Source organism: Argentina silus (genome assembly GCF_951799395.1).
Source record: "Argentina silus genome assembly, chromosome: 16".
NCBI lineage: Eukaryota > Metazoa > Chordata > Actinopteri > Argentiniformes > Argentinidae > Argentina > Argentina silus.
In genome coordinates, this window is record NC_139670.1 from 2085579 (window position 1) to 2098270 (window position 12692).

Below are 12692 nucleotides of genomic sequence, written 5' to 3' on the forward strand. Positions count from 1 at the left end.
ACGTATGAACACAAGGTAAAAATTAATCACATTTTCATAGTGCCATCGCCACCAGCAGCTGGCAGCGCCAGGCACGGCCTCCACAGCCCTCTGAGTGAGGAGGTCCACAGAGAGGCCCGTGGCACAGCTGAGTTTGTCTTGTAAAAGTGCAGCTGTCCAAAACATGACAGCTACAGCATTAGCAGGGCCATTAAGAGGTGTAGAACATTTCCAGGGAAACGATTTGAAAAATGACAACCTCCTGGCTCCATTGAGATATTAATTATATTCAGCAGCAGCAGCAGCAGCAGCAGCACCCATGGCAAATAAGCTAAACCGGTTGGGAAGACAAAGAGTTGCCTTGTTGTTTTTTCTCAGTTCGATCAAGCATTTAATTCGCAGAAATGAAATACACAGAAATATGCGTGTTGTTCTCCAACAAGCCACTCTGTCACTCCAGCTGGCATGACTACCAAATGCTTACCTGGTGGGGGTGATGTAATGACTGAACCAGTTATGCCTTGTTTTGAAACCGCTCTATGAAAGTGGCAAAAGCATATGGTGAGACTGAGAGACTGAGTCAAATCCTCTTGTCAAAATGGTGGTGTAATATTATTGTAATATTAATAATAATGTAATATTATTAAGGGCTGTAATATTGTATGATGTGACTTGACGGGGTGTGTGTAGAAAATACCACATTCAGAACAGTTGTTTGACGAATTATTGGCAAATAGAACGTTTGTTTGTTTTGTTTTGTCAAGGGCGTTGGCCGGAAATGGGGCCTACATGCTGGGGGCATAATTGTATGCTTTGTTTAAATGTTCAGGGAAACATTCCTAAACGTTCGCGCCAAGTAGTGCCTTGTTTATTCCAAGTGTACCCAACTCGACAACAATTACTTGTTAAAACTGTCCTAAGGAGGCCAGAACACACGCTGTGTGAAATGTCATGGCGGTTGGTGTGTCAAGAGACATCAGCATTTCTTATGACACAAGCTTCTCCAACTAAAGCGAAGTTGTATAAACACAAGTAACAAAAGTGGACGGCTGCTTGAGATTTACTGTTTCCCTTCCCATGAGCAGTCTGTCAGCTATTGATCCTGGCACGGCCGTTCATTCCTCTCCTTATTTGCAGTTACAGTGTATGTAAGAAAGCTTGGAGGCAAAATAAAAAGTGCCTGTCAGATTTAATTGCCGAAAACTGTTCAGTTGTGCAGGTTGTAAACTTGACTTAGTGCTTCGCTGTGAAAGATGAGCCATTTTATTGTAAATTTGCACCGTAAAGCTGCTCCCAGAGTTCTTTTGGGAGCAGTAAGGGGAGGGCTGTAGAGGTCAGGTATGGGCTACCCCTGCAGTAGCCCTTCACTCATACAGCTTGAACAGTAGTCAGTTTATGTAGCAGTTATTCATGTCCTATTATACAGATTTCACCTCTTTGTTTTTTCTTCTTCTTTTTTTTTTTTGTTAATGCTGTTTGCCGTTTCGGTAATGACTAAATCAGCTCATTGGGTGATTTAGATGACTGAGACATCAACCATATTCTGAAGCTCAAATACAGTATATTTGGATGAACAATAATCAGTTAATGTATAGTATCAGTTATTGTTGTCCTTTCAAACAGCACTTTTTGAAATGTGTTCCGGTAATGACCAAAACCGGCTCATTCTTTTAATTGGGAGTTAATTTGCAGTGTTTCCATTAAGTCAGGCGTGTTAACCAGAATCCGACTAGGCGCCTCCTAATTAACATCCCAGGTTCTGGAGAGTGTTAAATGCCCCCCATGACTCTACCTCATTAATTGGTCACAACTAAACTGTGTTTAGAATTGTTTACCGCGTTAGCGTAACACGGTGAGAACAGATTGCTGTTTAGACTCTTACATCGGGGCGCCGCACCAGTCACATGGCCCCTGCTTTAAGGGAGTGGCATGACGAGGATAAGCACATACTATTTATGAGACTCATAAATAAGGAATCTCCCCGCGGTGCAAACAGTGTTCATTACAGCAGCTTGAACGCCCCTCCCGCACAGGCCTCATCGTGACTTACTTATGCAGCTAAACGCAGTAGTATTTGTCATTCCCCCTATTCATAAATCCTCAATAACTCATCTCTCTCCGTATGGAAGATGAGACCTTGAAAATGTGACTTCCAGTACTCGGGGAAGTATTCAGTTCATGAAAAACATGAGCGATCACACACAGACAACCCCGTATCTCCTCCTGCACTCGTAATATCTTATTTTACATGCTCACCTCTCGTCTGTGCACGGCGGGGGCCCATAAAGAATGTTAACTAAAAGGAGTGTCTCTGTGGCATGTGCAGTATGCTGACTGGGAGCAGATGAGGGGTTTGTAAAAAAAAAAAAGAATAAAAAAAATATATATATCTTTACAGTAGATTGCTGTGCTGGTTTGCAGAAAATCGAGGGAAGGAGGGAAAGGAGGTGCAGGGAGGGACTGATGAGAAGGGATGATGTATGTAGCGCCTGTGTCCCGGCTCTCCTCTGGCCCTTTGTCATTAATCACCACCATTAGGCTTCTTCCCCTGCTTGCCTTGTCTGCACCCAGCCATCAAAGCCTCCCTTTTGTCTCCTAGTAGCCCTGACGAGAGAGAGAGCCTAATACCCTCACCTCACCTCCCACACAATAAATAGGGGGGTAGGGGGGGGTGTGTGTGTGGGGGGGGTGTATGTGTGTGTGTGTGGGGGGGGATGGGGGGGTAAAGAGAGTCCTAGCATGCGCTGTAGGAAGCACACATTTAAGTAGGACCACCCCTGTACCTTTTATTAGTAACTAAGGCAGACAACGTGTTTCGATCCTGCAGGCGGCGTCATCAGGTCTCCAGAAGTCAGTGTCTATTCCATTATGGTGGTGTGTGTTTTGAAATTCTCCAAGGATGTTATTCTCTTTTCAGCCATAATTGGGAAATCGGACGTTCTTTTTATTTTTGTTGCACGGGCCTCATTTAGCCACACACAACAAACCCTCATTCTGTGGTGAACAAGGACAGAATGAGGACTTTCCTGTGTGTGTGTGTGTGTGTGTGTGTGTGTGTGACTTAACAAGTCCTGCCTCTTCTGAAGGCTGAGGGGATGTTGAAGTGCCTCAGCAGCCTTCAGAGCAGACAGGCTAGTCAGGCTCCTTTATTCCAAGGCTTCGGTTCTCACATTATTATCTCTTTGTCTAGGTGTTGCTCTCTCCACCATGTACGCTAGGCTAGGACTGTAGCTAATCAGCAGTCACTACCCCACTCTCTCTTTACCATAGTCCTTACATCGTTATCTCTCTCTCTCTCTCTCTCTCTCTCTCTGTCTCTCCCTCTCTCTCTCTGTCTCTCTCTCTCCCTCTATCTCTATCTCTCTCTCTCTCTCTCTCTCTCTCTCTCTCTCCCTCTCTCTCTCTCTTTCTCTCTCCCTCTATCTCTCTCTCTATCTCTCTCTCTCTCTCTCCCTCTATCTCTCTCTTTCTCTCTCTCCCTCTATCTCCTTCTCTCTCTCTCTCTCCCTCTCTCTCTCTCTCTCTCTCTCTCTCTCCCTCTATCTCTCTCTTTACCATAGTCCTTACATCGTTATCTCTCTCTCTCTCCTTCTCCTTCTCTCTGTCTCTCCCTCTCTCGCTCTCGCTCTCTCTCTCTCTCTCTCTCTCCCTCCCAATCTTCTGTGTCATCAAACCTGATATGATAATATGTGTGAACTGAAATGTGAAAGCAATTCATATCACTCTCGGAGAGGGGGCGCTTTGAATGTTTGATTTGCATAACTAGAGAAAATGATATTAGATGGGCATATTGATTTAATTTCATCCTAGAGCGCTGTTAATTATGGTATCATAAATGTGTCATCGCTTTATTATCTGTTTCAGAATGGGGTTGATGGCTGCATTAGCGAGGTGGCTAGCACCACGACGGGACGGGGAGCGTCAGACGACGGCGTCGGAGACGTTGACTGATGTTTATGGATACTGAGTTTGCTGTGGTCGCCTGTGGGACATCGTACGCACTAGCGCTGTGCTTTTACCTGACAGCTGGATTAGACATATCTGTTTTTGTTTTAAGGCCGCCCCAATTCGCCCCTGATATTGGATGGATATTTCTCTTCAATGGCCTCTTATTAAAAGTTGTATATTGTTTTTGTGTCTACTACACATTGCATGCCGTCTCTCCGGGGGGCCCTTAGCTTGATTTAGCAACCTAGCAGCCTTTAAGGCTATTGGATGTCCTACATCATGTGACTTAAATATATTTTTTTTGGGGGGGGGGGGGGGTGCTTTGAACAGGTTGTTAAAGCAAATCAGAAGCACATGCCTATGTAATACACAGTATGTGTGTGTGTGCTTATCGTAAAGAATGCAATATGTGCGGGATTATAGCCCGACGCACAGCCCTGAAACCAGCAGTCCACGTTATAATGAAGCCAAGGGTTCGTCCTGAGGATAGGCTGCACCAACGTGGCGTCCTCTTGTACCTCCAGCTGAATTCAGATCTTTACAAATGGATTCCCAGAGTGCAATTTATCTAAATGAGCGCAGATCATTATTCCACATCGCCCCCATCCTTTAATTCTGCAGCATTATTGAGCAGATATCTCTTTAAACACACCAAAGAGGTGGTCTGACCTGAAAGAGGCTGCTGCTCCAGTGCTGAATGCATTCATTATTACCTCTCTTCCTCTTTTCTCTCTCTCCCTCTCTCTCTCTCTCACACGGCAACACAAAGCAGTGCATAATGTGCAATCTGATAAGTGTTCTCGCGTGCACCAGGCCAGGCCCCCCCACCACCACCACCACCACCAACCCCCCCCCACCCCCTCCCCTCCTTGTCCTATATCACTACCCCCGGCTCAGCTGGTTGGATGGGAGAGAAATGAACTCTGGGATCGGTGAGTCTGAAGTTGATTAATAGGCCTGCGAGGGTGAGAAACTCCAGGGCCAAGCTGTAGGTCCATCCCCGTGGCATGTGATGCTGATTGGCTTTGTCCTGTGCGGCCGTTCTGGAGGAGCGGACATTAAGATTAAGTGATGCTGTCGTGTCGGGGAGCAGTGCACTGCATCATCCCGGGGAGGAGACAGCTGCGGTGGTTAATCCTTCATCACCAGGGGAGAGCTGCCAGAGTGGAGATATACAGCCAAAGATAACCCTCCATAACTTCTGCTAAAGATCAGGAAACTTTGAGTTCGCATCCATCTGCTCCTTCCTCACTTAAAAATGAGCAATGAGCAGAGATGATGTTAGACACAGGAGAAGAAGAAGAAGGAAGAAAAAAAAAAAAAACAACAACAAGAAGGAAGGAAAAAAAAAAAGAAAAGAAAAGGGAAAGAAAATAAAATCAAGATGGGGTAGGAGTTAGTCAAAGGGTAATCCCAGTGCAATGAACGTTCAGTCGCTGCTGTTCACCGTTCAATGCTTTTGTGAAAGGGAATAAGAGAACAAGGGCGCGCAAACAGAAATCCATTTATGGAGCGGTGTAATTTCTCTCATGTGACCGGCTAACTGACAGATGTGTGCTTCATCATCACACATTCTACGTCCCGGGAATTCCCTTAAGATTAAAAAAAATCTAGTTTAAAAAAAAAAAATTTGAAAAAAAAAAAAAAAATGAGGGGAAAAAAATCACTGGTGGCAGAACCAAAGTAGTCTGTATTTATGTGAGGCGGCGCGGCGACATCAGCATGTTTCAGAGTGCTGGGCGTTGCATGTTTGTTGTTGGTTTGATGCAGCTGTCGAGATGTGATGGATGAGCGTCATAGAAGGAGTAAAAGCAAAGGTCCCGGTGCTCTCAGAAGGCAGACATGTTGTGTTGCCATTGGCGCCCCTCACATACATACATTAAGCTCCTCTAGCAAGCAGCCCTGATTTGATCCATTTCCCCCTCCCACCCCCCCACCACACCCCCCCTCACTGTGTCCAAAGTGGTGTAAAAACGACTGGAACCTCGCCTGAGGATTTTTAATATCACTCCCACACTTGTACAAGTTTTTTAGATTATGATAATTTCTCGGCAAAAGTCACGGAGATCCGGCGCGGGTGTTATATTTAGTATGGCGGAGGCGCGCCGGCGCGGAGCATCTCTGACAGTGACATATTAGTTATGGTGTCTCCTGGAATCTGATAACTTTAAATTTGCCACCTTGTTAAGTTTTGATTTATGTGATACCATTTCACTAAAGTAATTGGCTTGGCCTGTTGTATAAAATAATCAGCCCTTCCCACAGAACAAATGCTGGGACATGCTAATGAGGCAGTGGACGTGTTGGGCTGATGGTGGCAAGTGACAGTTATTAATGATTGTTATGATACACAGACGACTGGTGGTGGGTTGGATTGGATGGAGTCGAGCACCCCAGAACAAAAAAATGTGACATTTAAAAAATATGGCATATTGGGAAGTCCTAATGAAGTAATATACTGTTAGAAAAACAATCATGTGTGTTGTCAAGGCGATGTGTAATTACACAGCCACCCTGGCTGGCGTTGTCGGCGAAGAGGACTGAGTAACCGGGTGGAGGCGGGAGGGAGGGGTGGGGGGGGAGTAATGGATGAAGTTCTGCTGGCAAGGGGCTAAAATGGAGTCGGCAGTGACAGAGGAGTACAGATTGATTAATTAATTGGGTCTTTCTTGGGACATACGGGGAACTGCAGCGGCATATGCTCGCCTTGTTACTTTGGGAAGTCTGCTGACCCTGAAAGTGAAGTCATCCTGTTTGATGTACTGCTGTGAGCAATGGCTGTTTATGTTGTTTTTGCAATTTTGTTTATTTTTAGGTTTTGAGTGCATTACAGGGTATGATTTTGTTAGAACACCATCATCTTTATTGCTTGGTTAGCATCTCCCCTCTGAATGGTGGAATGTCAGTAGCTTCGGTGCGTGAAATCTTTACAATATAGAAAACACACTTTATTCCACTGGATTTTTGAATATTTGAATTAGATTGAATTATATAATATAGATATGTGTTAAAAAGCATTCAGCAAATGCTGCTGCATTACATTCTGGTGACATTGCAGAGGATTGCTATTATCCCTTACCAACCTGTCTTCCTCCCTGGGCTGAGTTCTAGACTAGCTGCCCCGAAGGTCTAAAATAAAGACTCGGCTGGCACAGTTGTCTATACAGAGCTTGTCAGAACTGGTAGGCAGCGACCTGTCAGTTCTTACTTCCGTTTAGGTAGGGAGTACCATTCGCCTGGTGTCCAAAGTCATTTAGCATTCATATGAATTGGCGATGCTGCCAGTCAAGATGCATACTTAATGAGAGAATGAAATATGATAGATGACATTGGGCAGGTCAGAAATGTTCTTCGTTTGGACAGGTAGTTTGCAATAACTGGCTCTGTACTTGTGTAGTAACATAGCAATTACACTAGTAATAACATTGTCACAGTCATTTAGCAATTGCTTTGTATTGACGTGGTAATGGCTTTAAGCAGTTTGTGTAATTACTGTGCCGAAGTGGACAGGAACAGTAAATTGAGTGCATTGAGGTAGTTTTAATGCATATCATTACACATTCAAATTGGGTCATCACCCTTCCTGATTGGTCAATCAGTGAGCAGCGAGTGTCGCCCCTAGGAGACTGCAGAGCGGAGGTGAGAGGTCGACACGTCGATGTCATTTCATCACGCCGGCGTTGCAACACTCCCGTGTCAAACCTCTCAAGTGGCCCTACTTACTCCTGCTGACTGGGAATGAAAGTTCACACAGCTGCTAGCTGTCACAGTGGTCTTACTTCAGCAGGCCTCCCATTGGCCGAGACCGCTCCCCCTTGCTCATCTCCCATCAACCCACCGCATTAGGCACGACTGCTGCCCGCGTCAGCGAGCCTTGCGCGACCCACGGAGAGTCCCAGCCCCATCATCACGAATTAAACTGGAGGGTCGGTAGTCGCGCCGCTTTCGGTGCCAGTGAGCATTATACTGACACAAATGCTGAGGATCTTTGTCAGCTATTATTTCAATACATGACTGTGTGGTGCCTAGTCCGTCCCAGTCCCTTTGAAGCTCCCATATCCTCGCATCGCTCTCCCCTGCTCTCCCCCGCTCTCCCCCAGCCACGGCACAGCCTCCCCTTGTACTGCTGCCGCCTTTGAAGGGCTGCAGCACAGCAGAGCGCCCCTCAGATGTTGCTGTTGGATTGTGTCGCGCGACCGTGAAAGTCCTTTTTACAAACGAGCAGAAAGCTACCCTGTTATTTACTTGAGGGGACGGGTTTATTTTACACATCAGGAGTTGATTGGCCTTGTGACCGTGTTTGTAGATGATCAGGAATGCCTCTCTTATCTAATTCCATGGCCTTGCTTATGTTATTGTTTTGTCCTGGGACATTTTTTCGATGCATTGTAACCCTGTTATCTGCAATGCAACTGCTGTGCTAAGAAGCTGAGCGTCAGATGCATCCACAGAAGTACAGCACTCTCTGTGGCTCTAAAAAAAAAAGCTCATCCACTTTGAATGCCATACAGTGTTCTACAGTACATCCCCATCCTGCTGATTCTCTCTCTCTCTCTTTCTCACCCCCTCCGTCCCACCTTCTCTTTCTCTCTCTCTTTCTCACCCCTCCTCCATTCTCTCTCTCTCTCCCTATCTCCCTCTTCCTATCTCTCTGTCTCCCTCTCTCTCTTCCTCCCCCCCTCTCTCTCTCCCCCCCTCTCTCTCTATCTCTCTCTCTTTGTTCCGTTTTTTTTTTCTTCTTTCTTTTGTACATAAATAGGAAGAGACAGGTGAGTTAGTGCACGCTCAACTTCAAACCAGCGTAATTGTTTTTCATACGGAATGAGAGTCGCGGACTAGACATGGATTGTGGAAGAACAACAGGGCTGATTAGCGTGGGTTAGGTTTGCTTGCTGGACCGTTTTGACACCTGTCTCCCTGCTTTCCCTAAAAGCTGGACCTGATCCCTCTATACTGTCAGTCACATGGGCAGGAGAGAGGAGAGAGGGAGAGGAGAGATAATGGGTAGGAGAGAGAAGAATGGACAACTTTCTTTTTTTTTTTCTTTTTTTTTGCCCCCCCAGACAGGACCATCCACACAGCTCTCCATGAAAGGCATCAGTGGTGTCGACAGTGGGCATGTAGCATTAGCTAACATGCTGACTACATGGGGTGTCTTCACCCTGCAGCCTCCACCGAGGAGGCCGTTTCACCACAGAGAGAGTACAACACAGACTTGGTGGTCGGAAGACACATTGGATACATTAATGAATCGATATTATACACAACAGTTGGGCTTGTTTCAAGATAATAAAAAAAACAACAACAACAACAAAAAAACATTTTCGAATGACATTCAAAGATGGTTTTAGTTTGCATTTCATGTCAATTACTCCAAGCTGTTGGATGTCTTCTTTTGTGTTTCCCATAGTGACAGGGAGAGAGAGATGCTGTAGTTAAGCCCTCCATTGACATGCATTCACATTGTTTCCTACTGTGTTTGAATACAACTGCCCTCGGGGCACATCTGAGAACTTGTCGACTAACTTCTTCCTACCACAGTCTTCTGGAAAAGATAATGTATACAATATCCATGCGTGGAACACGCATCCCATCTGGCATGCATCTTGTTTACAGAACACAGTGCCAGCTTGCGGTTATTAATCATGCTTACACAAGTGTCTTAATTACTCCCCGCGTAGCTGCTCTGTCTCCACCTCTGAGGTTGACCTTTTTCTCTGCATCCTTTTTAAACCATTAATCATACAAAAATCAACGCCAACCCATAAGGCTAACCAGATTCCGCTGCACTTTTGGAGTCCCTCATGGACACGTGAAAAACCCGCCTTTTGGTCCCTGCATCCAGACACGTCCTTATTGTGTTATTATTAACAACCCGCACCAACACAAATGGGCCCAGAAGCTGCTGTGGAAGTGAAAAGGCCTTACCTCTCCTCTTTGACCCAATTGATAGCTAGTTGTAAGTCACAAGCACACACTTCATATGGGGCACCTGCTTGCGTGAACGCAGCCGTGCGAACGGAACATCTGGCTTAAACACGAACACAAACAGTACCTGCTTTTCATTTGGCCGTCATAAACCCCAAGTAAACATCAAGAAATACGCTATTAGGATAGGAAGCTCTGCTTCCTCTTCTTCTACTTCTACTTCTTCTTCTTCTTCTACTTCGAGTGCAAGTCAACACCCAGTTTCCGCAAATATTCATCTTCCCAAAATGTGTGTCTTGCCGACTGTCTGGTCTACTTGAATTAATGTGCTTTGACGCAGTGGGCAAAGTTCTCTCTCTAAGTACAATGCCTGGTTCCTGGCCATCATAAATATACCTGCAGCAGAGCAGAGGCATTCCGAAAGTTAATCTGACAGGTAAATGAGAGGCTGTGTGAGGTCTATCTGTTGGCAGGGGACAGGTGGGGCCCGTGGGCTTGAATGTCCTTGCCAGAAAGTCAATACAATTTACTGAGAAGTCTTAACCCTGGCTAAGGGCTTATCGTCTAGGAAAACACAACAGTCATCTGTTCAGCCAATTTCCATTTGTCTCCATCTCCATCATGAAGAAATTGATTGTTTGAATAATGAGATATTGTCATCTTTTAGAGCAACCTTCAGATGTATTGGGAAACGGTGCTTTAAGAATAGTAATTAGAGAGTTGTTTATGTCTGAAGGAATTGTTGTTTGTCTGTGTCTGAGTCTCTGGGAACGACCCTGTGACGACCTAGAAAAGTGGATTTAGTTTGCGACGGCACTGCAAAGGCCCGGCATATTCCGAAATGATAATGGAAGTGTAAAAAAACCCTACGGAAGAATCGACTTTGCAGCGTAATCTTGTATTGTCCTTCATCTTTAGCTTCGACAGAACCTCACATCATTTATCATTGATGTCAGCCCCGGCAGAGAAAGGCTGTATAGCATTTGCATTACCAACATTGCCAATGTGCTGACTGTGGGGAGGAGGAGAATTCCCTTTTACAATCTTTTACCTCTAGTCAGTTAAACAGATGAACTATTACAGGTCCCGGATTAAACAGTAACCGTGTGTGCCATAGAGGCACAATGTGAGTGGAGGCTGACAGACATTTTATCAGTAAACCAATTAACATGATTTATGGTGCCGGGGGGGACTATGAGACCGGGCCGTAAATACAGAGAGGGGCCGAGCAGAACCGCTCCTCCTAAAGGGAGATGTTATCAGGCCTGTGGTAGATTCTGCCGTGCTGCCGTGGAGTCAGCATGCATTTGTAAATGCCCCGCTGTGCGTGGAGGGGCTGACCCCTTTCCGTCAGGTGGGGTCGGAAGTTCAAATACCAGCCTGAAGAGTTGAAGTGTAGGGCGTGAACTTACGACCCCGCCTAATGTAAAGGGACAGGCTCTGGAAAAGTAGTTCCTATCTGGCCTCTCCCACCCAGGAGGTAGTAGGGTAGGGTTACCACCCACCCCCTGCTCAGGCCTCCGGCTTTTGAAATGTAACTGGGGTTGAGGTACTGAGGTTGGGGGAGTTTGATGGCGCCCCAAGAGGCCAAACCAGGACATAACACCTCTTGAGATCTCTGTGGAATTTCCTTCAGGAGATTCTGATGAAGGCTGTTGAAATGAAAATGTGAGCACTTCTGAGTACAGTTCAGTACAAGATATATAAATCAATGCTTATAAGTCACACTTTTCTGTTACGCTCTGTCCAAACGTCTGACAAACGCATTCTCTGGTTGAGTGGAACATGCCCGTTCAGACTGTGTGGAATTTTGTCCTTTCTTGTGACCCAGGCAGAGTTCAGGTAGTGTTTGCTAGATGATAGATTTACAGTTTGCCATAAGCCTGTTAATTACTTACTGTCCCTTCTTGTTGATGTATTATTTCTAATAACGCACTGAAAGGTGGCTTACCTTCACATGCGCAGCCTTAGACATTTGTGTGAAGTAGCAGTTGTGGTCCAAAGGGAGTAAATATTCATTTTGACACATTTGCAAGTTAACAACTGTCAGTTGTTGAGCGGAGCGCCGTCATTCAAATGGTAAATCACACAAGCCCTGTGTGCGTCTGTAAATACTCTACACTGCTGTACTAACAATGTTTTTTACTTTTGCTTTCCTGCTCCCAATTTCAACATTGGCTGGGCACCGAGAAAAAGATGACAATTGTGCATTAGTGATGTATCACGGTGGCTGTGTGCCGCAGCCTTCGGTTTGAACACATTTGCTCTGGAATGTCTCTTTCACGTCGCTGAACAGCTGCGTGAAGCTTATTAATAGGTCATACTGTGTCTATTACCTTTCCAAGATGGCCGCTCGAGCCCATTAAATGATCTGGTGACATCAGACAATAAATTATCACTTGTCCCCTGATTGAATATTTGCCCCAGGTGTGTGTGTGTGTGTGTGTGTGTGTGTGGGGGGGGGGGGGGAGTGGGGGTGGGGGTGGGGGGTTAAAATGGAGCCGCTCAATGTTATGAGACAGCAATAATGAGTTTCTTTCTCCATCCCATGGATCGCTGGTGTGATATACAACTTACAATTAAGCACGGCCCGGTGATTCCATGATGAATGTTTATACAATTCCTGCAGGAGTGCTGGTGGATACACCATCACATTCCTCACCATGTTTACGGCTCCAGACCTATTATCTGGGAAGATGGAAGGGGCCATTTACTATTCAGTAACCTTTATGACAGTGGACTCTCTCATCAGCATTTTATTTCCTGTGTTACACTCTAAGTCATCTACAAATGTCAGAATAAAATAGGGGCATGAAATATTCAGGATCAGCTTGCAA